The sequence below is a fragment of the Vanellus vanellus genome (assembly GCF_965231255.1).
Source record: "Vanellus vanellus genome assembly, chromosome: 17".
Lineage (NCBI taxonomy): Eukaryota > Metazoa > Chordata > Aves > Charadriiformes > Charadriidae > Vanellus > Vanellus vanellus.
Genome location: NC_138922.1, coordinates 11,023,227 through 11,050,075, shown reverse-complemented (window position 1 = coordinate 11,050,075; position 26,849 = coordinate 11,023,227). Strand labels below are relative to the sequence as shown.

Genomic DNA, 26,849 nt, shown 5'->3' with positions numbered 1-26,849 from the left:
GTATGTTGCCTATGTTAGGTGCAAAGAGAGGGCAGAAACAGTTTCAGAAATTCTAGTGAATTGATTATAGTTTAAGACAGCTCAAACCAATCCGTCAGTCACAGTTTCAGCCACAGTCTCTGTTCCTGTGTGGACAACATGTTAAGAAAACAACCATTATCTTATCTTCAGACTTTGGAAACACTAACATCAGTTTTTTATAATGATTCAAAGGTCTGCCTATAGATAATGACAGCTATGAAAAAAACCCTGTCCCAGATGATTGAGTACACTTGTATGTATATTTAAAATATAATGTTGCCTTTTTAAGTAAAAAAAAGACTGCAGAATAAATAAAGGTGATGCAGTGATACTCACACAATGCAGTCTTCTGCTGGGTTCCTTCAACTCAGGGAGACTTAAGACTGCTGAGTTTACTGCTCGAACATCCAACAGCTTGTAGTATCTGCCCCTTCGTTTGGTGAGCTCAGGCCTTTCGTCACTGAAGCAGATTTTGCCGGGTGCTGACCATTCTCGGTACCTCTGAATTTACAGTTACATGCAGGAATCCTGGTTTTAAAAACAGCTACTAAGAGCCTTGAAGAACCCAAAGATGCCTGGCAATAATTCATTTCCACAAGCACTGAATTGTCCCTGAAATGTAGAGAGAAGCAGCATGAGTACTCCCTGCATGTACTTTTGATTTAAACCACAAAATCTACTACCTACCATATATATAATGCCTCGTTTAACAGGACCCCAAACCTTGACGGAGCTATAGCTCTAGATAAGATAGTAAACTATTTGAAAATATTTAATTCTTTACATTAGCTAGTTTGGAGCAATTTGACTTCTGCTCACGTATCCCCCTAGATGTTGGCTAGTAAATAAATTAACTTTTGCCTCATCACCTCATAAACATCATAAATCTGAACACTGGTATGATACAGAGTCTGAAAGATCTTGTAGGATTCTTCATGTTTTAATTTGAACTGAACTTGTTGAAGAGAAGTGAGAATTCACACAGACAAAATAATCTATGGCGCAGTTAAAGAAACCTGGGTCACTAAGGCCACCGTCACTCTGACCCAGTGCAGATGTTGTAATCTCATTAACCATCTTCAGAAGCAAGAGCAATTAAGTGAAGGGTAAAAGCAGTGGTAAAGCTGTAATTTATTGCATGAGAACATTATTGGGAAAACAACCTTTGGACAGAGAGAATTTCCCCCCCCCCCCGCCCCCCCCCAGTCTGCTTCAAATTGGGAAATGTAAAGAGTAACTAGAACGACCTCTGACAGGGTATGTTTCCTCAGACAACTGCCACGCTGTTTGGGTAGCAGATAATTTTTGGCCATTTGTATAACGTCTCAGGTACCAAACTGCTTTATTTTGTCTGCTTGCATATATATTTCTTGCAGCTCCTTCTATGAAGCCATTCAGCCAGAGCTGACAGCAGTAAACATTCACCTGCAAAACCAGCACACAGCCTTTACCAGAAAACCCGCTCTTGCTTCCCCCAGCGCACTCGTCATTCGCGGACGTTTCCCGAGCCACCGGGCACGGGTATGATTTTCCCATCCCCTGTGCTGGCCGGTTACTATCTCCCCGAGCGGCCCCTCATTTTGGGGAGGCGTCTCCTTGCGTCACCTCTCACCGCCCGCCTCAAACTTTGGCAGCGGGCTGCCCGCCGGAGGGAAAGGGCCGATTCCTCCCTCCCGGGGCAAGCCCCTCCGGGCCCGCCCGCCTCTTCTCTCCCTCTCTCCCTCCTCCCGGAGAGCCGCAGCCCCGCCGGCCGCCCCCGTCCCCCCACGCCCGGCCAGGCCGCGGCCCTCCTCACGCCGTTTGCGGCGGCCCCGCGCCCCGCTCCGCCCCTCCGCCCGGCGCTGCGGCGGCTCCAGCAGGCCCGGCCCACCGCGGGGACCGGATTGGCGGCGCCGGGCAGCCCCGCCGCCTCTCCTCCCCTCGCTGCTGCCCGGCGCGGCGCTGGTGGCGCGGGCCGGGGGACGCCGTGGCCGCGCCGGGCAGTGCCATGAGCCGCGGATAAGGTAAGCAGAGGCAGGGCGGGCCCCGCCGCGCCGCGTCGGCCCGCTCCGGGCAGCGCCCACGCTCCTCGCCTCAGCCGCCGGGGCGGGAAGCAACCGCCGCAGCGGCCGGCGTAAGGCGCGGGAGCCCGGCGGGCTCCGCCGGTCTGCGCCGGGGCTGGGGGCAGGCAGGAAGGAAGGCAAGGGGTGTCTGGCGGCGAGGGGAGGTGGAGGCGGGCCCGGCCTAGGGTGGGGGGGAGGCGGCTGCCGGGGCGCCCCGAGCCGGGCAGGGACTGATGGCGGCCGTGAGGGGCCGGCGGGCGCTGCTGCCGGGGCCGGCCCGCGGTGAGCCCCGGGGGGGTCCTGGGCTGCGGGGCGACTGCCTCGGGGTGAGCCGTGCCCGGGCCGGGGCGGGCAGGTCAGACGAGGCTGGATGGAGGGTTTATTTTTACTGTTGGGCGAGGTTGGGCGGGATAGAGTTACTGTCCCCTTCACGGGTGTAACTGAGACACAGGTTTGGCTGAGGCGGGGTACGCAGTTTGGCAGGAGCTCTGCTGAAGTAGAAGTGGTACCTTGAAAATAGCAGAGGAAACAGCGGTAACGTTTATTCTCGCTGGAACTGGGGGGAGGATTTCTAATTGGCTTTCAGCATCAAAGGAGAGTTTTTCTGTCTCCTAAAATTGTTTTCCTCTGTCTTGTCTTAGGTGTCGGCTCTTTAGTTTCTGCTTGCTTCTCTTTTAATTCTCGGTGTCGTTTGTATTTTATCTCTCTATTGCAGTTCAATGTCTAAATCCGTTTACTGTGTCTCTTCAGGCTGTGCTAAAGTTCCTTCCAAATGTCTGTGCTCAACTTCTTGGTGATTTGTATCTGTCAGCAAATGTCTCAAGGAACTTCTGTGTATAATTTAAGGGAGTTAAGTATACAGCCGAGTTTAATTTAAACTTTTGTATGTAACTTTCATATTGTAACTGTAAGATAAATTAGTGTAAGACTTCAGTGCTGTAAGATTATCTTCTCTTAAGATGCTTTGTCATACTCCTCTCTCTTCACACAACTCCTCTTTCAAGATGATCTTGCCTGCATAACTCGGGAAAAACAAGGCAGGCTCACAGTCTCAGGGGCATATTTTTTTCCAAGAAGAAGTAGCTCATGTTCTTCAACTCTGAATAAAATTCAGGCAGAGCGAGTGAGTACCCTGTTTCAATTTTCTCTGAAATGAAAATGTTCTAAATTAGAGGTAAAAGCACTTTAAATTAAGCAAAAGAAAGTAAACTAATGTTTTTGATGTTAGAATTGACTTTTAAAGACTCTGATATCACGTCCTTTTATGATGTATGAGAGGTTACTGTTCTGATTGACTTCAAAGCTGATCCAACAAGCTGCCTCTGTTGTGGGTGGCACCAAGTATATAATGAGGTTCGAGGCAGCGTTTCTAAGGCAGAGTAGGGTAAGGTGCTTTCTCTCTTGAGCAAAGCAAAGACCGAGAAGGTAATTCTGTGTTCAAAGAGGTCTTACATTAGACTCTCCTGGGGTGTGGTATCCCCTGTGAATGGCATTGGTAAGCCGAGTGCTTCTCTTGTGAACTTTGCTTTTGGTCCATGCAAAGAACTTCTTTAAATGACCAGTATTGCTATTATTTCAGAAAAGAAAATCAGTTGATGAAATCCAAAGGGAAAACTTGAGGAAGGACACAGCCCAATAAAGTACATATATTAATTCCATACTTCTTTTTGCATGAAAACAACATTTAGTAGTTTCAGATATTAATAGCAAATGCTTAGTTGTTTGTAACTGAAGAACTTCTAAGACAACTGTATGACAAAGTAAAGAATATGGAGCAGGAAACCTAGGCAGAATTTATAATGCCAGTAATTTCCCTGTGGTGGTAAGCAAAGTAATGGGAGATAGGGAAACTTATCTAGTAAATAAAAGAGTAATGTAATTGAAATAAGTTTAAAATCATGTAGCTAGAGGACTTGTATTCGAACAGCTTGTTAGTTGACAGATTTGGGGATTGTGCTGTTTTAACCTCACCTTTCTGTGCAAACTCAACCAAATCCATTAGATGAAATCAGAATACATCTTGTCTAGCACGTCTGAAAGGCCACCAATGTTATATTGTGTGAGTGCGCATGTGATCAGTTGCAAGTGTGGCAGTGAACATACATAAGGATATGTTTTATGTTCTGCTGTTCCCGTGTCATGTTCTCTGTGTGATATCAAGGACTGAGTTTTAGCCTGTTACCACCTGTGAGATGAGTCAATTGTGGTGCTGAGTGCACAGAGTGTAGCTGATACCTGCCCAGGAGCTGGAGAAAAAGAAAGCTTGTTTATTTGGATAAATTGTAGGATTGAAAAGAACGAAGAGGAGGGTAAATAAATTCTGTTTTTAAACAGTCTTGGAGCTTGGAAAAGTCCATCTAATCTCTGGATTGTTATTCTTTTCCTTTGGCAAGCTGGAAATTGTGGTATCAGATGTCCACAGTAAGTAGTAATGTTAATTCAGTGTGCTCTAAAATACTTATCCTTGAATAAAGGCATCACCTTCTAGAAGCCCTTACTGCTCTAAATGAAACAATCAGATGACAATGTATGTTGGAAAATAAGAGCATAATGTAGGCTTAGAGATTAGAGAAATAAAGATAAGAGTTAATACTGTGAACTTTCATCAGTGTGTACTTAGTATTAGAAGAGATGTAATGTATTCAGAGTAGAAATCAACTCTGGAAATGCATAAGGTGCCACATGTGCCCAATAAAGGGGATGAACAATGCCTTTTCTTACTCTAGGTAATGTAAAGTGGATACTAGAAAGGATGTGTTGTGATTTCAAGGGGGAGGGTGGTTCAATAGTGAAATACTGAGAGAATGATACTATATGTCAGGACTGCTGAAGAATGCAGCACTTAAGGGGCAAATGAGGCAGTTAAGTAAGGCAGTGTTGGCTTTGTGCCTGCTAGATAGTGAGAGACCCGTTCAAAGAAAAGTCTCCATACAAAATATCCTAAACTTTGATAAACTGCATTGCATTGATGGCCCAAGTTCTCTGACGGTTGGAACCAAACTTGCAATGCTGCATGCAACTGACCTTATTCCTGGTGTTCTCTCCTTGATGTAAGGCTTGAAGCTGACCCTGTTTTGAGCAAGAGGTTGGACCAGACTAGCTGCAGAGGCCTCTTTCAACATAAATTATGTTGTGGTTCTACAACAGTAGTATAGAGGAGAAATGACAAGCATAAATTTAAGTCCCAGGATACTTGTAGGGCAACATCTTTGTCAGATTTTAAAATTCCAGGAAATTAGAAAGTAAGTCTTTATTGTATTTTAAACTTTTACGTATGTTTCTGGAGAAAACATCAACTTATTTGCACTGGTATGTGACATCTAGGAACCCCATTCATGAAAAACGTTTCCTTTACCAAGATGCTGTACAGTGATTAGAAAAGATGCTCTCTTCTCTATAAAGCTTATATTTCAAGAGGCAACGGATAACTAAATGAAGGAAACAGACTATATGAACAGGCAGTGATTTCAGTGCATTAGTAATACAATTAAACTTTTTTAAGGCATCCTGTCAAAGGAGAGACTTAAAATAGAATTTGGGGAGCAGTTTAGTAGCTTTATTGATTTTTATTAGACTTGATTCCTGCAGTCTAATTCTCCTTTCCAGTATTTTTTTGTTTGCAGAAAAAACTTTTATTCCAAGTGGCTTTTTGATTATTACTGTTTTTCAGCTATTTTAACCTCTTCCTGAGTTTTACAAAGCTAAGTTGAGGTGAAGGCTACCACTGAGTAGTCTCTTCTTTCTTGCTCTGTTGACAACATCTGCAGCTCTTGCAGAGATAGCTCATAACTTTGTGTAGCTCACCAAAGTTTTGTTAAGTTAAGAAAACACAGTTTGCAGTTTTATATGGGAACTACAATGTTCACAATGTGAGGTAGTGCAAAAGAAGTCTTCATAGGAAAGAAATAGTGCTTATGGGAATTAATTCTGTTGAAGTATGTTGTTTGTAAGATAGTGTTAGCCTTCATTACGTGTGTGTGAGGCCTTGACATGGGAAGTTGTGTCTTTAGGTATCTACTGAAGTGTCCTGTCTGTGGATTTACAGGAACCATGTTAATCAGCCATTCAAGAGGAGTATGTATTCTGTAAAGAAGAATCTTGTATGTGCTTTTAGTTTAGTTTTTCAGCAGTGTACTTTGAAGATAGAAAATGCTGTTTGTTCTGTGTACCAGATACTTTCTGGTATACTAGGCTGTTAATTACTTTAGCTCCATCTTAATCTCCGTTTTGTTTTATGATAGAGATTTATCAGTTAGTGTGCCATATACAAGTCCTTTAATGGTGGTGTTTAGAATGAATTGCTCTGTGTGGTGAGAGAAAGGACTATAGCAAACTGTTGAACCAAGAAGAATTGTGCATCTTCACAGTTCTCAAACCATCCTGACGTGAAGGCGTGGACAGAAGCATGGACTAGTGGAAGGCTAGATCCATGTTCTGAGAAATAAGCAAACAACTATATGCTGTGGAATTAAGCATTAGTATTGAGGGAAGGAAGGGATATGAAGAAGAGGAGGAAAAATGAGATTGCTCAACTAGGTTAGGCAGGATTTTTTTTTATTAATTATTATTTTTTAAAGAGGTCCTCTGGAGAACTCTTCTGAGACTCGACTGGTGGGAAACAATGCACAAACTCCAGGACTGCCAGGCTTCTTTGTTCTTGGGACCTTTTCATTGATGTCTCTTATTGTCTCAGATATGCTATTTCCTGTCTGATGTTGTGTTTCTGAGAAATTGGTGAAATTTGTGACACGGAGACAGTTGTCAAGTATTTTCTATTGTTGCTTCACTATTTCTAAGTGTATTCTATTGTTGCTTCATGCCTCTGTTGTGCAGGTCTGTAGGGGAGTTGACATCTTCATTAGGCTTACTGGAAAAGAAACAAGATTGTATTTGCAAAATCTTTTTCTTACGGCTGACTGGAAGGAATGGAAACTGCAAATTTGAAGACACGTGCAATCTGGGAGCAATTTTTTTAAATTCACTAAGTAACGCAATCATGGATAACTTGAGGAAAAAAATATTTAACATTTAAGGAGCAAAGTTTGACCCTCACAAATCTCTCTCTAGTGTAAGCACAAGATGTAAGGCCTTCAGAGGCAGTATGGTAAATAGTGAAAGCTTTAGGATTATCAGTCAGTATTCCCCATTCTGTGTTTATTCCTTCAGTGCACTGATGCATATCGTTATGGTATGCGTAAAACTGTTGTTGATTGTTGATTAAAAAAAAAAATCTACCACTTGTTTCATTATTGTAGATGATCGTGGTAGATGGTTCAGATCCACAAAGTAAGGGGTTTGGGTTTTCTTTTTTGTACTACAAGTGGTTGAATTTAGCTTCTTTTCTGGATGTGTGGGACACAATCTCAATTATTGTGTCATAGAAATATACATAGAAATATATGACCCACTGTTCTTGTCAGAGTTGTGAATTATCTGTTCTTGGACAGTTTAACTTTTTTTTAAGCTTATGTCAACATGGCAAGCCCAGAAGTTTGAAGGCAGAAAGTTAATAATTATTGGTCAAGATCTCATTCCTGCCTAAGGCGACAAAACATGAAGGTTGCACATGTACAAGGAACATTTAAGTTCACCCAGTGGCCTTAGCCTCTGTGTGCCTGTTCACTCAGGAGCATTGTGAGGACTGAGGTTTAATGACATGGAGAGTTAGCACTTACCTCTTCAGAAGAACTGTGAGTGAATGGAGTTGCTTGGATTTGGGCCAAGCTGCATAGAGTAGGTCCGAAAGTACCTACTTACGTGGCAAATGAAATTTTAAGCCTGTTAAGGTGTTATGTAGGTTCTTTCACACAGGCCCTTTATTGGAGTAATTTTGCACTGGAGGCTGCCACATGGTAACTTAGTGTCATGAGTTTTGAGTGTGCTTACAGAGCAAAATCCCCTCCCTTTGGCAACCATAGTAACTATGCCCAGTGTAATGTAAGACTTCCAATCGGACCAGTTCTGTAATGCAGTATTTGCCTGTGTTGTTGTTCCTGTGCTATCTGCCTTCTCTGTAGTTTCTTGCTGTGAAGCAAGGCTGTTACAGTAGTGAATTATTTTGGATCCCCAGGGCTATGGAGGTATCCCTTTTACAACCCGATTAACGGATGCATCACCATTTGCTTTAATGGAGTCCTTGATGACCAGTATCTCTGGAAAATAAAAAGCAAGTGCCTTAGGTTGAAATTTCTCAATTAAGGCAACTGAGAGGAGTTGCTTAAAAATTCCTGTGTTAGCCAAGGCCCCTGTTGGAAGTCTTGGGAGTTGGGAAGCAGAGGAGCAAGTGTCGACAACAAGAGTAGGTTAGAGCAGCTGAAATATCTGTGGCATGCAGTAGGTCACTGTAAGTTTTGCACATGTTTTTTCTTCCTGCTTTGCCCCCTGTGAGGAGAGGAGTTCCAAGGTGTCAGGTTATTTACCAGTCATCTTTATTCTCTGGGTGCTCAGAACTATTGTCTGTGATGAAGCTGATTGTTAGTGTCTTTGGAGAGACAGGAGAATATATTGGTAAAAAAGGGTATATTCTCTAATCTTGCCTGCCTTGCCTTCCTGCTCCTCAAAATTCCTAACTCTCTGTTCATTGTCCTTCTCTCCTATTTATTTTAACTCTCTCATTTCCAAACAGCAAGGTGTGTTATTCTGCTGTGCAAAGTCCAAATCACTACATAGCACAGTGGTTAATTTAGTGTTCCAAAAGACAAGATGACTAATGGACAAAGGATAACAGAAGATCAATAAAACGTAGCAAACAGTGGTGTTTTCCCATAAAGGCCAGGAGGGTAGCGCAAATGAATTGTTGTATGAACTGGATTTTAATATTCATTACCTCGTGTCCCTGTGGTTTATAAACAGTTATGCTCTCTGACCCCACTGGTGTTGGATGACAGGAACGTTGCATAACAATGTCCCTTAGTGCTGGTGAACGTATTGCATGTCCTGAACCACTTATCCTATCAGTGTAGGATTGTTACACTGAAGCTGTGAGAAGATGGGGTGGTCAATCTTAAAAGAGGATCTCTTAAAGGAGTATGAAAATGCATATTCAGGAATTGAAGTGCTCTTCTAAAGGAAGAGTTTGAGTCCTAAAAATTGCTATATTGGGTTTTAGTAGCTTATGAAGAGGACTGGGAGATGTTGAGGCTCTAGATCTTACTCTGGATTTCATGTGTTTTGTTTAAATTATATTTCTGTTGTAAAATAGGACTGCAAAAATATAAGGACAAATCAAGCTACTATCTCCTTTGATTCTGGGAATTTCAAAGCAGATGACAGAGGACTGAAATGTAAATGCAACCTGTCATGAGCTGCAATGAAGTTCTGAGCTGAAATTAAATAGCTGCAAAATAATTTTATTTCACTGGAAGTCAGGATTAAGACTGAGGAAATAAAAATGTCTGTTTTAGAAGCCCAGACAGGCTCAAAGAAAAAGGCTTCTTTGAGAGGCAGGGAGATAGTCACACTCACACACTTGTGATTGTGGTAGCTTGATTAGGAAGTATTGCTTAACATGTGATACTAAAAGCAGACAGTGAAAGTTGTCATCTAGGTTTAGTGCTCTGTCTTTTAGCTTGTAATTGCAGTATGTTGTGTTACCTTCTCTTTTGAAACTTCTGAGTATCGAGAACCTGCCTGTGTGGAGCTCTGCCAGGTTTACGAGAGCATCCTCTGGCTGAGGACAGAAACGATAATCTCCGAACTTCCCATAGTGTTCCCGTGCCCCCTGCTCCCTGCCCACTGGTCACCTCCCACCTCTTGCCTTCCAAGCCGGGTATTTCCATTCTGCTTGCTTAATACATATCTGTCATTTCTGTTGCCCAGAGTTGCTTCACTTTCTTTTCTAATATTCTTGTGTAATGTTTGGGGTTGAATGCATAAATAAATGTATTTTGGTGGTAAATGAAAGTGATCCGTATGTTCCTTCTCTTGTTTGTAACTGCTGTGAAGTTTGATAAGACTTATCTTTGTAAGACCTTCTCAGTGACAGTTCTTTTTGTCTAATCGCTTTCACATTTCTTCCTTTTCAACTTGACTTGAAGTATTAAACAAATTAACTGAGAGAAGGGGAAAGAACTAAGGGGGAGATAATTCTAAATGTCTGTCAACCCAAAAATGTGCTAGTTAATAAAGGCTTTGCCAGGTCTTTAAGAAACCTTCTGAGCAAATGCGTGACAATTTTACAAAAGTATGTTTATGGAAAAAAAAGTAAAATTGCTACTATTCTATTTATCTGTTATTTTAGTAAGTAACAGGAGATGTGCATGGAGAAAGGATCAGCTGTGCATGCGAACTATCTCCTGTTTTGTAATTCCAGTTAGCATTCCCTCTATGACAACAGGCTGAGTTTTTCAAGATGCCTTAACACTGTCTAGAGGTTCCAGGCAAGCTGAAGATATGTGCCTAACACTTGTAGAAAACTCTGCAAGTGCCTGAAAAGATTATTTTATAAGTGTGTTGTATTTAAGAGCATAAATATTTGGTTGTATGGATTTCCATTTCTTCTGTTGTGAAGCTTTGAGATGTGGATTGGTAATTATTTTTGAGTATTGAACAGATTTTATAACCACTTGCTTTTCTGATCAGTCGGTACAACTTTTCAGTTTCATTTTTATTGGCCAGATTTAAAAAATTCTAGCTAGATATTTATTATTCTTTCTATCAAGCTATAACTTCACAATTAAAATTATAAAAATTAGTAAATCACTGTGCTGCACCGTGAGTGTTGTTTAGTACTTTACTTTCTCAGGATATATTTTTTTAAAAAATTTGCTTCTTGCATCCAGATGCCCTAAGCAGTGTATTTACCAATGAAAACGGCTATGAGTTGACTGTCCTGCAAATTTCTTTCTAGTTGCAAAATAGGTATGGTGTGAACAGTGGCTTTTCAGCCCTCCTCTTCCAATACCCCAAGCCAAACAAATGCTGATTTGTGTGATCCGTTCAGATTTCACACTAAGAAGGCATTGTCTGTTATGATCACACTTCTGACTCCTTCATGGAGTTCAGGAGAACTTTTGAGGGGGTGTGGACACTACAGAGGGGAGCTTGTCTCGCGGTGTGATGAATGTGAGGTGAAAAGATTTCCGTTCAATGTCTAGATTTCCACTTGCACTGTTTTTTCAGTTTCCTCAAAAGAGCAACCGATCTTGTCTCTAAAGCCTTCGTTATATTTAGCATGGCAGAGACAGCTCCTTAGGGATGGGTGCAGCTTCCTTGCACTTCAGTCATCGCTGTTTTGTCACCTTATACTGGAAAACAACTGTGGCTGCCACCCATGCTTGGCTTCTCTGACTTGACCTCTCTCAGCAATTAAAAGCCTCACTTAAACAGCCACACCCCACTGTATGGTGATGTATGAGGAAGTGAGTATGTATGCGCTCACTAACTTATTAACAGCGTATGTAATTCAGAGCTTGTATAGCTGCTTGACTCTGATAAACAAATACATGGTGGATTTATTAAGCATATATATAGGAACGTTGCCATATGCCTGAAATTAGAATTGCCTGCATAATAATGTAATTGAACAAGGCAGGATATGGCTCAGAGACAATTCCATTTGCCCTTTTGAATCCATCTGGTGGCTTTTGCTGTTCTTTTATCTCCCAGCAAATCAAGACCTTAAAATTGATGACCTAAAATTCATTTCCTTGAAGCTACTTTAATGACACTTCTCTTTCTGTGCATATGCGTGCACAAAATGTAACCCACATACAGTGGAGTGCCTTCGTTTTTACCTGTTTTATCAAGTGTTTGAGACTATAGACATTATTTCTGTCTGCAATAGTAGGCGTTTTTCCAGTGCTGAAGGCATTTGCTGGACAAACGTAACACTGATAATACCTTGTTATTGAATAGCAAATATCATAGGATGAGAAAGGGAACATTTTAGCCTTTTTTTCACAGGGACGTAACTGCAAAGGAGAATGGTAATAGAGAGCTTGCATGAATACTACTGGAATTTAAAGTAGAACTGGGGTTCCTAATAAAATGGATGCATTTTAAAGTTTTTTTAAGCTTGTTTCTTCGGATTGCGCTATGAATTCAGCAGGCAACTGGGGAACTGGGGTATGTATTGCTACAAGACATCCACCTTCTGACCTTTTCATTTTCAGCCTGTGGGGTTGTTGGATGAAATTCCTGGAGACAAACGGTGATTAATGTTTGCAAAAGTGAGATCTGCGTGCGTGTTTTACAGCTCATTATATAGCCGATCAGAATTTAGTATGTGCATTTCTGAAATAAAGAGGCCTGGAAGAATGGTTTCATTTGTTGTCCCATCATACCAGTCTACCTGAGGTCTGCTTTCCACTAAGATGAGGACCTATGTCTGTATCTGCATGCTATATGAGTGAATTATATCATATAATATACAAAATAACTGCTTTCTGAGCAGAGAGAGAATGAGTAATGGCTGGCTGCGTTGCTTCGTGCATTATTGATCTTTGGAAACTACTTTTCACCAGAGGTCGTGACAACGCTTTTCAAGGAGTGCTGAAAAGTTCAGAAAACTGTTAACTAACTTAAACCTCTTAGAGGCTTTTTAAAATTTATTTTTTATTTTACGTTTGTGGCCTGATTCACACAGTGAAAGACCATGTTGGGGTAGATCCATGCTGCTGAAAAAAAGAGAAGGGTAGAGCACTTTGTGTTCTTCCCAATCTTATTTTGTTTACTTTTTTTGAGAGTACTCACATGACAAATTATCTTTCTGGGCGTGTTAATGGTACTCAAATTTTGAGAAAGAAAAACAGACTACGAAGATTTGTCTCATAATCTTGTTGCTTAAGGGTGTGAACAAAAGGTCTTTAAGGTGCATAAAGACCTCACTTTGTCATCACAGTATACTGATTTTCTTTTTCAAAAATACAGTGTCCTTATATCTACTTTTATGTAAAATGATCCTGTTAAACAACTTCGCTAGCAATCTGAATTTTCTTTCACGTGTCTACCTGCCATAGTTTCTTAGCAATTAGGATTAAAAAAATGTGTTGTGGGAGGTGCTCATCGCTTTCTGACTCAGTTGATTTCAATAAGAGTCAAGCCTGCAAAGTAGCTGTTAAGGTCAGGCAATCTGTAATCGATCTGTTGTATGTTGCAATTAAAATGTATTGCAGCTTTTAGAAATAGGAGTTACCTCAATTGCTCTTGGGGAAAAAAAGAAAAAAAACAAACCACCAGACCACTAGAAAGCTTTAATATATTAAACTGATCCATTAACTATTGCTCTCTTCTATGTCTAATGCAAGAAGTGGAAGGGAATGCAAATCAAGCTAGTGGCTTTGATTTTAGTAGCCCGCTTTTGGCAGGGACTTCTTCCAAGTTCTGGATAACAAAGTCTAGGGAAGATTGTTGCCAACATCTGTCAGTTAATAAGTGTACACCTTGAAATGTGTGGAAAAATAAGAAAACATATTTAAATGAGAACACACATGTGAATGCTTTTGCCACATATTTCTACTTCTTTTGCCTTGATACTTTTGTGTATTTTGTAAAATATTTGAACGTACTGTAATCAAATGACTAGGAATTTTATGGTTGCTTTGGCCTTGTGCACTTGAGTGGGGTTTTTTTTTGTGTCTGTCTGTCTCATAGGCCAGTATTTTTAATCATAAAATGCTTAAACCACTCTTCAATGCAAAATAAATCTTTGAGAGACTATACTAAAATGTATATGACAGTTGCAAGGCTCTAGAAGCTTTTTGAGAAGATGAAAAAACCTCAAGATCTCTTATGTCTTGATAGTTGGGAAGCTGGGAAAGTCTGAGTCGTCTGTCCTAATGTTTTTAATTGAGCCTCACTTAATATCTTTGCTCATCGAGGTTTGACAGTGTTTCTGTTGTGTGTTTGGTGTGGGTTGTGGTGTTTTTTTGGGGTTTTTTTTTTTTTTTTTTTTTTTTGATAAGCAAAAACTTTGTCTTTAGTGTGTGAAAAATTCAGGTTGTTAGGGGCCATCTAGGTTCCATTTCGGTCTTGGGAAAATTTCAGAATCTTGGGTGTTCTCCTGTCCTCATCACTCTGCACTGCATTCTCCAGTTGGAAAGCTACAGTGCTGCTGAACTTTTGCATTTTAGTTTCTAGGTATTTGAGTTGAACATAAATCTGAATGAAATGAGATGAAATTTGCCTTAAGCAGAGAGAGATGTCTGGTTCTTGCCAATTCTGAGTTTGACATTTTGTTTTCCTGCTATTCTCGGGACAAGTTTTTTTTCATAGTTGACTTTACATTTTGTTAACCTTCTATGGATCCTTCTATGAATAAGAAGTTAAAGGATTTTAAAGCATAGAAGCTGTTATTAGTAGTTTAGGATCTCTGCACAGTCGTTGCTAGAATAAGACGGGTTGTGTGATTCTTCAGCTGCTTTAACTTGCTTCTTAGTCTTTGCTATTGCCGTTTTAAGAAGTTAGTGATTCTGTATGATCTTACTTGTTCCAAGTGCTGTGTGAACACTGCTCTTCAGTGAGGTAAGTTAAAGCAAAATTTTTCTCACCCTCTTAATAATATTGAGATGCAAAATAACATGATTACCTGCGTAGGGCTTTCAGGGAAGTCTGGAAATCTAGTCCATAAGCCATTTCCTTCCAAAATCAGATCACGAAGGGCTTTTTTTCTTGTATTGTGCTGGTTTATGTTTCTTGCCTTTGCAGTTTCCAGGTAGTATGAAATGCTGGTAATACCTTTCTCCATTAATTTTTCATGGAATCCAATGACAGACAAGGCTACTCAATGAATGGCATAGAGCTATGGCAAGACTGCCTCTCCAAGTGCTAGGAACAGATTTTTTTTTAAGAAACCTTTCAGAACAGTTTAGCTTTTGGGTTTAATTACTTTTGAATCACTTCTGTCCCACTACTTCTCAAACTTTATTGCAACTCTGAAAGACTTGAGTGTTATGAAGTCCTATTTTTTGACCTTTTCTTTCTGTCCTTTGGACCCTCTAGGGATTATGCTCGCAAAAGCTTCTGAGAAATCCTGCTCTCTTCTGTCTGGAATGTGTTTTCTGCATTTATCAAAGACACTTTTTGATTTCCTTAGGTAGATGAGATGAGAGGAAGTAAGCAAATGTAATCATCAACGTGTCCTCTAACAGTAGTTTCCTATGTTAATAGTTGTAGTTTGCTACATATCTTCAGGTACCTTAGGTTAATTAATTTTCATGTGCTAAGTACAGTTGCCTTTCTAGTTAGGTATGGATACTTTTTTATTTGTATTAAATGCAGAGGTAGCCATCCTCCTTCCCATAGACAATTTAAGCTTTCTGAAAGTAGCTTTGGTTTGATTAGTTGTTTTGTTGCCAACAGCCTGGGGATCCAAAAGTTGAAAAAGTACCACCGGAGCTGGAGGATGAGAAAGATCAGAAACCAGATAATATTCAGATAATGACAGCATTGTGCCTGGGGCATGCCAAGGTCCTAGGCATGTGAAGTTATCCATATTTCTATAGGGAGTTCTTTATTTCTGCACTTCTAACAGGATCTAGAGTGGTTGCAAAGGCAACAGCAATGACCTGGCTGTATTGGAGGAGCTGGAGATAATGTGCTGCTTCTGGCTGAAGTTACCTTGGTAAAACCACCCAACAGACATCAGTGTAAGTGAGTAACCTTCTGTAGATGATAGCATAGACGTTTCTTTTACCTATTGACCCTTCCATTCCCAATACACGTGCAAAGACACATTCACAGATGGGTGTGATTGCTGGATGGCAAAAAGTCCTGCTGACACTTGTGTACATGAAGTTGTGAGGACTTTGCTGGTAGAGAAGAGGACTCATTGAATGTGTGCAGTGTGGCCAAGATATTCCACTTGTTTGAGTTGGTCTGTGAGAATGGAAAGATTCCCCTCCTTGGGCCTGTTTTCTGCTCAAACATTGGAACAGGCTGCCCAGGGAAGTGGCTGAATAACCATCCCTGGAGGTATTTAGGGTAGACGTGGTGCTTAGGGACATGGTTTAGTGGTGGACTGATGGACTTGGTAGTGCTAGGTTAATGGTTGGACTCAATGATCTTAAAGGTCCCTTCCAACTTAGATGATTCTATGATTCTGCCATTGTGACTTTTTGGAATATGACTAGACAGTAAAATACATAAATGTGGCATCACTGGTCCATCATGGTTCCGTAGTTGTTTTCTTATGTGGTGTGGTGGTTTTGTGTGTTGTTTCGTTTGTGTTTTGTTTGTTTGTTTGTTTGTTTGTTTTAAGTTTTACCTTGCTGCTTAGGGGTGTGTGCTTGGTCCAAACCTAAATACTTCTAAGTATTAAATTCTTTAGTCGTATTTAGTTAAATAAGATTAAACCAGAGAATACCCACTCTCTAATTTTGAAAACATCGCTGAGAAATAAAGAAACCGTGATTGTGTACTGTGTTTTGTCCTGTCGGGTAAAAAAGGTTTAAAGCACTAGTTCTGCCTTGCATACTAATCCTCTGCAAAACATGAAATTAGAATGAAGGTTGTATGTATGAAGTGTAAGATTTGATGAATCATTAAAAATCCATTGAAAAAAAAATGTCTTTAGATAGCAATGGGGCGTGGTTGTAAATCTGTAGATTCCATTCCTGTTTTAGTGATCTTTCATAACTACGTTTAACATGGACACCTAAGGTTTGAGTTACTAATTGGTGCTGCTCATCTTTGTATCTGTGTTTAGCTACATGTGGACAAACATTTATTTTTAATATCTTTTTTGCTGTTTTCATATGAAGGTATTTGATGGTTGTTTTAACTTCACAGTTGCTGTGCATATTGACTGAATTTTTTTGTTAGTGAAATGAATGTAAATGTAAAAACATCCTCGAACACTCGCTTGTTACCTGTAGGCAGTTTTACCTATTGATGTGCATTTGAATTGTAGGGAAAAATGAGCCTGTAATACAATTCTGATAAGCCCTTTTTAATTTAGGATTCAAGGCAGCTTATTTTACTTCATTTGGGAAACTTGCTTGTCTATAAGTCACTCAGTCAAAATTTCCCCCAAAGATTTTATAGTGACCTTTAATTTAATCAGTGATACGGACAGTATTTTCAACTGTGGACTAATCCACAGAGGTTTTAGATAATCTTTCAGCAGATTAATGAGGAGTTGACTTTTTTCTTTTTCTTTCCACTGAGATAAGAGGGAGAGAGTTACAACGCTGCATAGTTTTATGTTCTACCTCACTATTTACCCTCTTGATAGGACGTAATTTTTTATGTGTAAGCTTTTAATGTTTTGTATTTGTAATAGTAAAACATTTTCTGTTGAGTTGCAGAACTTCTGCAGCACCAGCAAATTCTGATTTAGTCTCTCCTCCCTTTAGAAGAGAACAAACACAGCAGTTATATATTTATTGCTCAGGATTGCTAACGGATCAGTGGATTTTTTTACTCTCTTTTGGCTTGTCAGGGTGACTCTGAAGAGAGTGCTTCAGCCAGGCAGTATAGCAGTTTTAGAAAAGTGGAAAAAGCTGGCTTTAGACTGTGATAAAAGTTTGCCTCTCTCTGCCTGTGAGTATGTTCGGGGTTTAATGTATTTATTTCTAAATCCATTACTGCAGGACGTTCAGATCTAGATCTGTAAACCTTTGTCTTTCTGGGGCATTTCTCTTCTCACTAATGACCAAATCAGGTTTTTGGCTAATTTTGATGCCAGCAACTAGTTACCTGGAAAAATAAGTATTTTGATGTACTTTTTAAAGACAGCAATGTATGATATTGGAAATGACTAAATCTCCAAAATCCATGATGGAGGCTGAGAGGGGGGAATTTGATTGTGCTTTTGTTATTATTTTGTTATGTTCTGTTGTGGGAATTGGGGAACTTCCAGGTTGAACTGTTCAATGTTGAGTGTTTTGGAAGGAAAACATGCTATGTGTTGCTTGCAACTATGAATGATATAGAAACAAGAATAAAGTTCTTCATAGGAGGAGAACATGTGAATGGAGAAAGTTTAATGTGCTAGAATTTTTATTTGTTCTCATTGTGCCATTTCTTTAATGAAATTACAGTCTGGTGCAGTTTGAATCTACTGAAAGAGCAGAGGAATAACTTATTGAAAGTGTGTGAGTAACCTGAAAAAAAAATAATCATAGTTTGAGTTGATGATATGGTAAAAGCAACTTTTTGTTATTACAGCAGATCTTTTCACAGTGCTTTACTAACATGTATTAGAGTGTTGAGGAGCTTCACCAGTAGCATTGCAATTGGTTGGGAAGCAAATATTAGTAGAGGTTGTGTTGAAATTCAGCTTTTGAAGAGCTGCACATTAAGAACCGGTTTCTGGGCTCAACTTACCAATACTCACTCCATACCTCTTCCAGCTTCTCCTTTGAATTTCAGAGAAGCAGTTCTGATGCAAAATAAAATTTGACCTATAGTGATTGAAAAGTGCTCCACTGATGTAATGGCAAGGCAGCAACCTCTGTCTAGGCATGTCATCAGGTTGGTTGAACTGCAGAAGTCCTTCTTGCCTCAGTGTTGACAGGCTTCAGCTCCCAGCTCCAGCAGCTTGGAAGCACTGTGCTAACTATGTGTATTGCTAGCTAGTTTTCTGTCTTGCACTTTAGCAGATTCGCTGCTGCCCTGTTCTTAATCTTGTGCTGACGCACATTGCTTCGTTGGATTCGAATCCTTCTGGGACCATACCTTCCATCTGAAGTCCAGCAGAGCACAGACATTGTTCTGTGAACATGGTCTTCAGGTTGCGGGCCAGAAGGACGAGGAGCCTGTCCTGCAACTGTGATTTCTCTCTCTTTGCAGAAAGCTCCTACTGTTTCTGTGTTACTGTATGTTCTTTTTTAAAAGAATAAATGTCACAGTATGTAGCAAAATAAAGTGACTCTACCCACTCTTTACTGTTCTTCTATGAGTTATTGTGTGTTTTGTTTTAAGCTTTGATTTAACTTCTTCTGTTAAAGGAATGTTCAATTTCTTATAAATATTGCTTCGCTTCAGTCTTAGGAAAGTATTAAATAGGAAGAAGTTAAATTTATCTGAGTTTCTGGACAACCTTTAACTGCTCACCTTTTTGTGTTTGTCAAAATTGAACTGTAGTGCAGATTTATGAAGTTTTTGGTGTGAGTGATGTGCCACAGAATGAGAATAGGAAAGAATAATAATTAAGCTTTTATTGGTGAAGGTAGAGAAACTAATGGGGTACCTGACCTTTCTTAGGTCTTTGGGGAAAATGTTAATATAGAATAGACTTGCTTAGCTAACATTATACAATTTTTATTTGATTATTTTTGAAACATTGTAAATACAAGCTTGTATTAAGGACCTTATTAGCAATGCCTGTCTTCAAAAATAATTCCAGTGAATTTGAAGATTCTTTATTTGCCTTTGCAATTTTACTTTACCTTTCTGTCCTAGACTTCAGTAAAGACCCCCTCTTATTTGTCTCTTTGGATTTACAGTTTTCATTAAAAATATGGTCTCATTGACAATACTTTAAAGTCTTGTTTAGGATCTTTCATTTAAATATACCTAAGTGTACTTGAATGATGGTTATTTAACTGGGATTATTCTTACTTTAAAGGCATTCGCACAAAAATCTAATCTTTTTTTTTTTTTTATGGGGCTCAGAGAACTGATGGAGGTATTTTAGCTGTTAACCAGCTTCGTTGTGATAACCTGGTTGACCTCTGTTAAGAGGTATGTGCTGTGGAAGGTGTGTGTGTATATATTATAGTACATTGTGGGGGGCAGGATCTATTCTGGCTGTGATCCTGGTGTTGACTTAAGTTGAACACATTGGACTACGTTCTTTTAATAGTACTTGATACTGATACAAAATTCTTCATTTCTGCTTAAATTTGAAACACTTTTTATTGAATTTTTGTTCTTCTCTTTCTCCCCTCTGTATGTTAAATCCAGTTGCGTGAGCTTGAAAGGTGAAGCAAAACTTCCTTCTTATGCTGTTGGAAAATGAGCTTTAAAGTATTATCTGTAGGCTGGGTAACTGGATCCCTGACACAATGGTTTCACAAGGCGATTGTGTAATGGTAATTACCAGCCCTTTCTATGTAGTTCATTTAAAAGTAATGCCTAGTGAATGTAAAAGGAATAATAGGTGTTAACCATGGAATACATTAACTTGTGGAGATACCAGGGGGATTTCATCGTCGTAATCAGAAATTTGAATGGGGATAGGGATGGATGTTGAAATTTGTTTTTTTTTTTGTTTTTTTTTTTATCCTGTTTTGTCTTTTATGGTATAAATCTGCTGAATGGGATGAAGTTTACATGACAGCTAATGTCCCAGTATCTATCATCTCTGTTTCAGTGAGATCATTGTGGGCTAAATACATGGGAATTTGCTTTCTAGACTACTTCTATGGGAAAGTGGTAACAGATTATTGGAGATGTAAACTTCTGATATTTAAAACTTTGCTTAAATAAAGACAGTAACTGATAAGGATCACTAGTATTGCGCTTTGTTTTGAAGGATCTGAAATGAAGACTTCTAGCTCTTAACAGAAGGAATTTTGTTTGATGCTGAAAGCTCTGTTGTTTATTTTAAGTAAGTATAAAGAATACCGACACTCCTCCCATAAGCCTCGGTGTTAGAAGGAAGATACTGGCTAAGACTCTAGTAAGTCAACTGAAATTTGTAATTTCTGAGAGCAAGTATGAATGTCATATTGGCTTGTGCAGGTATTCCCAAACTGGGAAAGATTTAGCATGCTTCTAGCCTGGTTTGGGAACAGTGGCTCAATGCATTAAGGTGGTTCTGTCTATGTTAATGTAAGATCTTCTGTAGCTCTTCCGTTATACCACATAAATGTTGTAAAGAGTCTTAAACAAATACACCACTACTCATTCCTACCAAATGGAGGATAGATTATAGTATGAATCATATATCTGCTTTCAGTCTGACACTTGGAAATGACTATTGAGTAACACAAAATAATAGTGAGCCCCGTTAGTCCTAAAGAAGTCCTATTTTCCCCAGTCTGTTTGCCAGTTTGCCAAAGCAGGAGGTGCCTGTTGAAAGAGTGGTGGCACAGAAGGATTATTGGGAAAGCAGAGACATGACCAGTTAGAAACATCTTTCCCTTTGAACAGTAATAGCAATCTGCATGAAGTCAAATTGTGGCATTATCAATAATCAAATTAGTGGCTTCCTGAATAGCGTTTAGGGCTTGTTCTTCTGATGCAACTGACAGATACTGGGGAAAGTATTACAATGCTTTTTAATAACCTGTAAGACTTTTTCTTTAATCAGGAAAGGAATTTCTGTTTTGTGGAAAACGTTTTTTCTAGTTTGTGTTTAGTAGCAGCAGGCAGGGGAAAATACCCTGACAAGTTTTGAATCTTGTTGCAAATTTTTATGAAAGGTTTTTACTAATGCTGCATACCCTTTCCCCCTTGTGTAGACATTGCATTAAGTAATAGCAATGTGATTGGAATAGTTGGCTGTTGCAATATGTGTGAATTTAGTTACCCAACCTGTCTGTTTCTCCAACTGAACAATTACAAAAAACATTGAATTGCACTACTGGATGTCCTTTAATTAGTAAACGTAGCTAAACTGAACTGGCTATGGGTGCATAAAAGAAGTGTGGTGTATGCAACTTTGACTTGTTCTTTCAGGTTAGTTCCTAGTTGGCTGCTTTGTGTATTGGTTGAACTACTTTCTAAATTGTTAATGTGAAAATAATTACTTTGCTTTATCTATAAAGTTAATTGTCTAAATTGTTCAGTGCACCTTGTATTTTCTCAGCGCTGTGAATTAGGTGCTTTCTGAGGCTAAGCTTAAGAAGGGTGGAGTGTGTGTTTGTCCGCTTCAGGGAGAAGGAAGAGGGACTGCTGGTTCTGGAGAGGGCTGTTTATGCTGCTGGGCAGAAGGACAGATTGCTTGAGTATTTCCGTAAACACTCCCAATTAGTCATTCCTGGTGTAGGTAAGAGCACATGTCACTGTAGCGACACTTACAAAAGGTGTCGTGGCCTAACTTGGCCCAGCGCTGCCCAACACCTGGTCTCTCCCTGGGTGTCCCTGTTCATCAGCTGGTGCGTCACGGTGTGGTGGAGACGTGTTGTCACCTGGGTAAGACATGTCCTCAGCTCCCGCACTGCCCTGCCTTGCTGCTCGGTAGGAAAGAGCTGGGCAAAACATATTTTCTCTTCCCAGGCAGCGTGCGTGCGCTGTTTGCTTGGCTTGCTCTTTCCTGTTGTTGTAGCAGTTTAAAAGCAATGCCTGTAGGTGAGGATTATAAACTGCTGTTATGTGGGTGATGGGGGTGCAGTACCTTAACAGAAGAAGGGGAGGTGGCAGTAGTTAATTGGCAGCGCTCTCATTCCATCCTGCAAAAGCATCTGAAGTTCAAACCTTTGGGGAAATGAAATTATTTTCCAAGCAGCCTCCTTCCCTTCCAGGTTTGTTTTGAATAATTTGAAGCTTGAGGATCTAAGATTATTATTCAGGCCTGCCTGCCACATAAATAAAGCTTCAGAATCAACAACCCCAAAAAAAAAACCACCAGCCCTAGAGAGGCATCCAGGGAAGATGGGGACAGCATGGCTTTCAAAAGAAGGATGAATAAAAATGTGTATTTCTGAAAGTATTGATGTAATCTGCAAACAGTTGGTTCAGAGTTGTTCTGCTTCAGATGGGGAGGTTGGGAATGCCTGGTCTTCAAACAGATGGGAGAGATGAGGTGTAGGAAAAGAGGAAGCAGTGAGTGAGGAGAATGTAGCTGGAAATTGGTAAGAAGTGAATCTGTTAGAATGATTTAAGGGGTAAAGATGTATGGTTCAAGACTCTGATGAAATATCTTTGTCGTCAAAACTGAGCACCTAGTGGAGGAGCTCTCAGTAGTGGTAGGAGTGGAAGAAGCCAGTGATGTTATTGTTGTCTTCACTATGGAAAAGCTTCTCAACATATACTTTGAAAAAGAACCTCCAAATGCTTTGCGATAAACAAGAGAAATTGTGCTCAGGAATGGATTGGAAACATAGACCTGCTCAGGGCAGGGGAAAATCTCCTCTATCCGGTGTTTGTGAGGAAGAAGTTACTCACAGTAGGATATCTGGTGTGTTGAGAGAGGGGTTAGAGTTGTTAAAAGTTTGGAATAATGTAGGGAGAGCACTACTGTTGTAATTCCAATTGATATTCAGAATGTCTGTAATGAAATATCTGCTGTTGGTCAAAACACATGTGCTCTCTTAAGTAAATAACATTACAGTATTTCTCCTGTGTTGTACACTGTTTTTTTTTTTTTTTTAATGTACCAATTGTTTGAAAATTTGATACAAGATACAGCTTTGAACAGCTGTGCTTGAGAAAAGCACGAACTGCCTTGTAGCAAAAACAACCTATAAACAGGGTTGATTTAGAATGTTCCAGCAAGATCAGAGAAGGTTAAAAATTATTATTTGCCCAAATAGAAATGGTTGTTCTTGGAAACCAGTCCTCTCAACTGTGGAGCTTGGGCCAGATGTTGAGGACATTGGATACTACAGAGTTATCTTGTAAGTCATGGGCTGAGGATGCCAAAGTCGAGCAGTTGGATTATGTTAATGTTCTGCTGCTGCTCTGTTGATAGTGCTGATTTAAGAATGTGCTTAATTCATGGCATATTAACATGTTTAAGGGTAGGCAAATATTGGCTAATCAACAGTTTCCTTCCTTTCTGTGTTAACTAGTTATTCCTGATGTAAAAAAAAAAAATCTTGCTTGTTCCGTAAGCAGTAAAATCTTTTATCGGTACATTTGGTGTGTGCAAGTAAACTTCATCTGCTTCAGGTAATTAGCACTGCATTAGCACAACATGGCAACTGGTGTTTAAACACAAGGTACTTAACTGTACAGTGTAAACATAGTGTGCTAAAGAGCTATTTGGTTAGCAGAATTCTAGTGGATCGAAGATAACACACTAGAAATGTTATTTGGGAGTGGGGAGAGTAGTTAATTTTCTCCTGTGTTACTAGATTATTGAGACCTGGTTAGTGCTGAATGGGCAGAAGAGAAAGTCAGACATGACAGGTTGATGCCAATAGCATTGTGTGCAAGTGCAGCTCTTGTTGTGTGGTGGTGGTTTTGTTTTGGTGGGTTTATGTTGTTGTTGTTTTGTTTTGCTTTTTCCTTCCTTAGTGTATAGTGGTGTAATAGCGTAATGTTCTGGAAGATATGTAGGGTTTTTGTACTTTCAAATTTCGGTTTGCTAGTTTTGCAATTTCACAACTGGCATAAAATGTTGAGATGTGTGATAGCTGATGGCCCAGCACTAGGAAAATAGAAACAGGGTTGGATACATACCTTGTCTAGTAGTAGTTTTTCCCAAATTAAATTTCAGTGCATTTTCTAAAAAATTGGGAAATTTGCAGTTTGAACTATATGAAATGGAACTGTGTCCGTAAGAAGCATGGATTCTGTATGCTGGTGGTTCCCAAGTGTGCTAATCCAACAGGGAAACGAAAGATCAAGTTTCTTACCAACTGTAACACTCACCAAGTTGTATACACATATGACTGATAAATGCATATCTAAATTTCTGAATATCTGAGATTTCTTACTATTGAGGTAAATAACAAGTTGACCCACAGATATGGCAGGAAAGTTAACAGTCTACTGAGTCCTAAGTGGGCTGGAGGTACACATCCATCACTGGAAGTGGGTTCTCCGTTTAATACTGCTACTTTGATATGTCAGAAGGATTTGGGGGAGGACAGAAGGAAACGGTTCTATGACAAAAGCTGAAGCCAGATCTTGACACGGATTTTTGTGTCTTAAGCAGTTTGTCAAATGATTAGGTGTCAAGTGAAAGCATGGCTAGGGTCTGAAAGCTTCTTTTGGTTCTTTGAACCCAAACTGGCTCCCTGACATATGCAGCAGAACTGGGACTGAAAACTGAAATTAAAATTTCTGGAGGCTTTGCATGAAGCAGGGTGGAGTCGAGCTCCTTATGTACAACCTGATTGGGAAGTACGCAAATGCTAGAAGCAAGGAATAAACTAGTCAACAATTTAAGAGCCATAAAATGGACAACTATAGTGAGTAGGAAGTTGTGGACAGGTACTCGTTTCTGTTCCAACATTACTGGATATGCTGGGTAGCAAAGATCTGCTATTTTGAAATGTTTAACCCAGCTCATTTTACTGACAGGTTAAAAATGTTTACATGAACAGCTCCATTAGCAAGTATGAAGGGCTACAGCCTTTAGTAGGAAGATGATGACGAACAGGTGGCATTGGCTTGCTAGATAACACAATCTGATATCACAACTGTGAAGTGCACATTTCTTCACCACCACATAATGATTCTTCTGAACGGCTCTTTAAACATCAGCAAAGGCCTCTCATTAATTCAGCTTGACAGTTTGATTACAGCATTTTAACAGCTTCTGAAAAATAATTCAGTTACTGAAGTGGTAAACTTGCTGCCTTGACAATGAAGATAAAGTGTTGCCTCACAGCCGGAAAGGCAGAGCTAATCTTGTAATTCCTGATCCATCTTTGTGTCTTGGTTAAATGTGTGATATTTCCTCTCTGTGTAAATATATGCGAAGTCCACTTTCATGGATCAATAAAATGCTTGAAATAATGTGTAGATATAATTGATGTAAAAGGCAGGTATGTATTTATCGCATAAGCAGCCTGTGTGCACTGATCTGATCAGAGATCAGTGTTTTCAAAAACTACTTTTGCTGTATCAGTGAGAAGAACAGTTGCCTCCACTGAAGTGTCCTTCCACGTTGTTACAGCAAAGCTGCTAGCAGTAATAAATTCTTTGGGTACATATGTTATCTGAGGTAGATCTCAAACATGCTGTATCTTCAGAAGTCTGACTCATGTCTTTGACAACAGCTAGTTTGATACTGTCCATTACTGAAATGTCTGAAATGTATTGAAATGTTCATCTTGCTGTACTGGGAATTCTGCTAAATTACATTTGTAAAGGGTATCTATTCCTGGAATTGAGGAGGATAACTTCTAAAATTAAGTTCTGTCCAATTATGCTTTGTTTTGCGTGCAATTATTGGACTGTTGTGTGTCCAGATCATTTGTCCATAGCTTGCAAAACCTGGAAAGACAAAGACTGCATAGAATCATTTAGCTTGGAAAAGACCCTTAAGATCATTGAGTCCAACCATAAACCATGATAACACACATGATAAAAATACAGTTTAAATCTCTACTTTCTATAGAACAGTTCAAACAGGTATACAAGAGAAGGAACTGTTCCCCAAATGAACACTTTTACATATTTCTGGCCTTGCTTTGAGTTTCAGATTTGCTTTATTTAAAAGAAATAGAAAGCATTAATTATTGTATGTAAAAAGAACTGAGAGTTAGGAGTGAAGAATTTCAGTATGCTGGGGTGAGGTGGGGCTTCTGGAACTCAGAAGTGCATCTAGTGGGGAAAATAGGAAGGTGGTGCATCAGAGATGAACTACAATTTCAGAACACTTGAAGGTAATTTTAGCAGCACAGCACTTAGTATTGCCATTTTGTGCTTTGTGGAAATATGTTAACTAGCAAACAGTAACCTAGGTCTATAATTTTGAGCATAAGTATCTTCTGCTGCTTGTTTTTTGGTGTGTGGGTTGGTTGGTTTTTTTGGTTGGTGGTTTTGGTTTTTTTTTTGTTGTTTTTTTTTTCCCTCTACCTAAAATTGTGTCAGTTTCTTCCTTCAAGATCATCTAAGAGGATCTGGTAATGCACTCCATGCCTATCCATGATTGCCGGTTGTCCTAAGCATGTTTTTCTCCCTGTCTGTCTTTGAATCTGTTTTTGCATTTAATAATACTGAGAATGAGGTGGTTAAGCAGATGTCAAGGAGGTATTAAAATACAGATATGTTTTATGCAAT

General features: G+C 39.7%; 1 protein-coding gene across 2 annotated transcripts in view; it reads left to right on the top strand.

The window, feature by feature from the left end:
• TEX2 (testis expressed 2) overlaps window positions 1–26,849 on the top strand; it is an 84,909-nt gene that overhangs the window by 26,412 nt on the left and 31,648 nt on the right. The window contains exon 7 of one of the 2 annotated variants that reach the window (XM_082491964.1): window positions 1,398–1,542. The gene's annotated coding sequence lies outside the window, so the exon portion shown is untranslated. Of the gene's footprint in view, window positions 1–1,397; window positions 1,543–15,385; window positions 15,650–26,849 lie in introns of those variants that run through there. The other variant, XM_082491965.1, reaches the window with a different exon arrangement.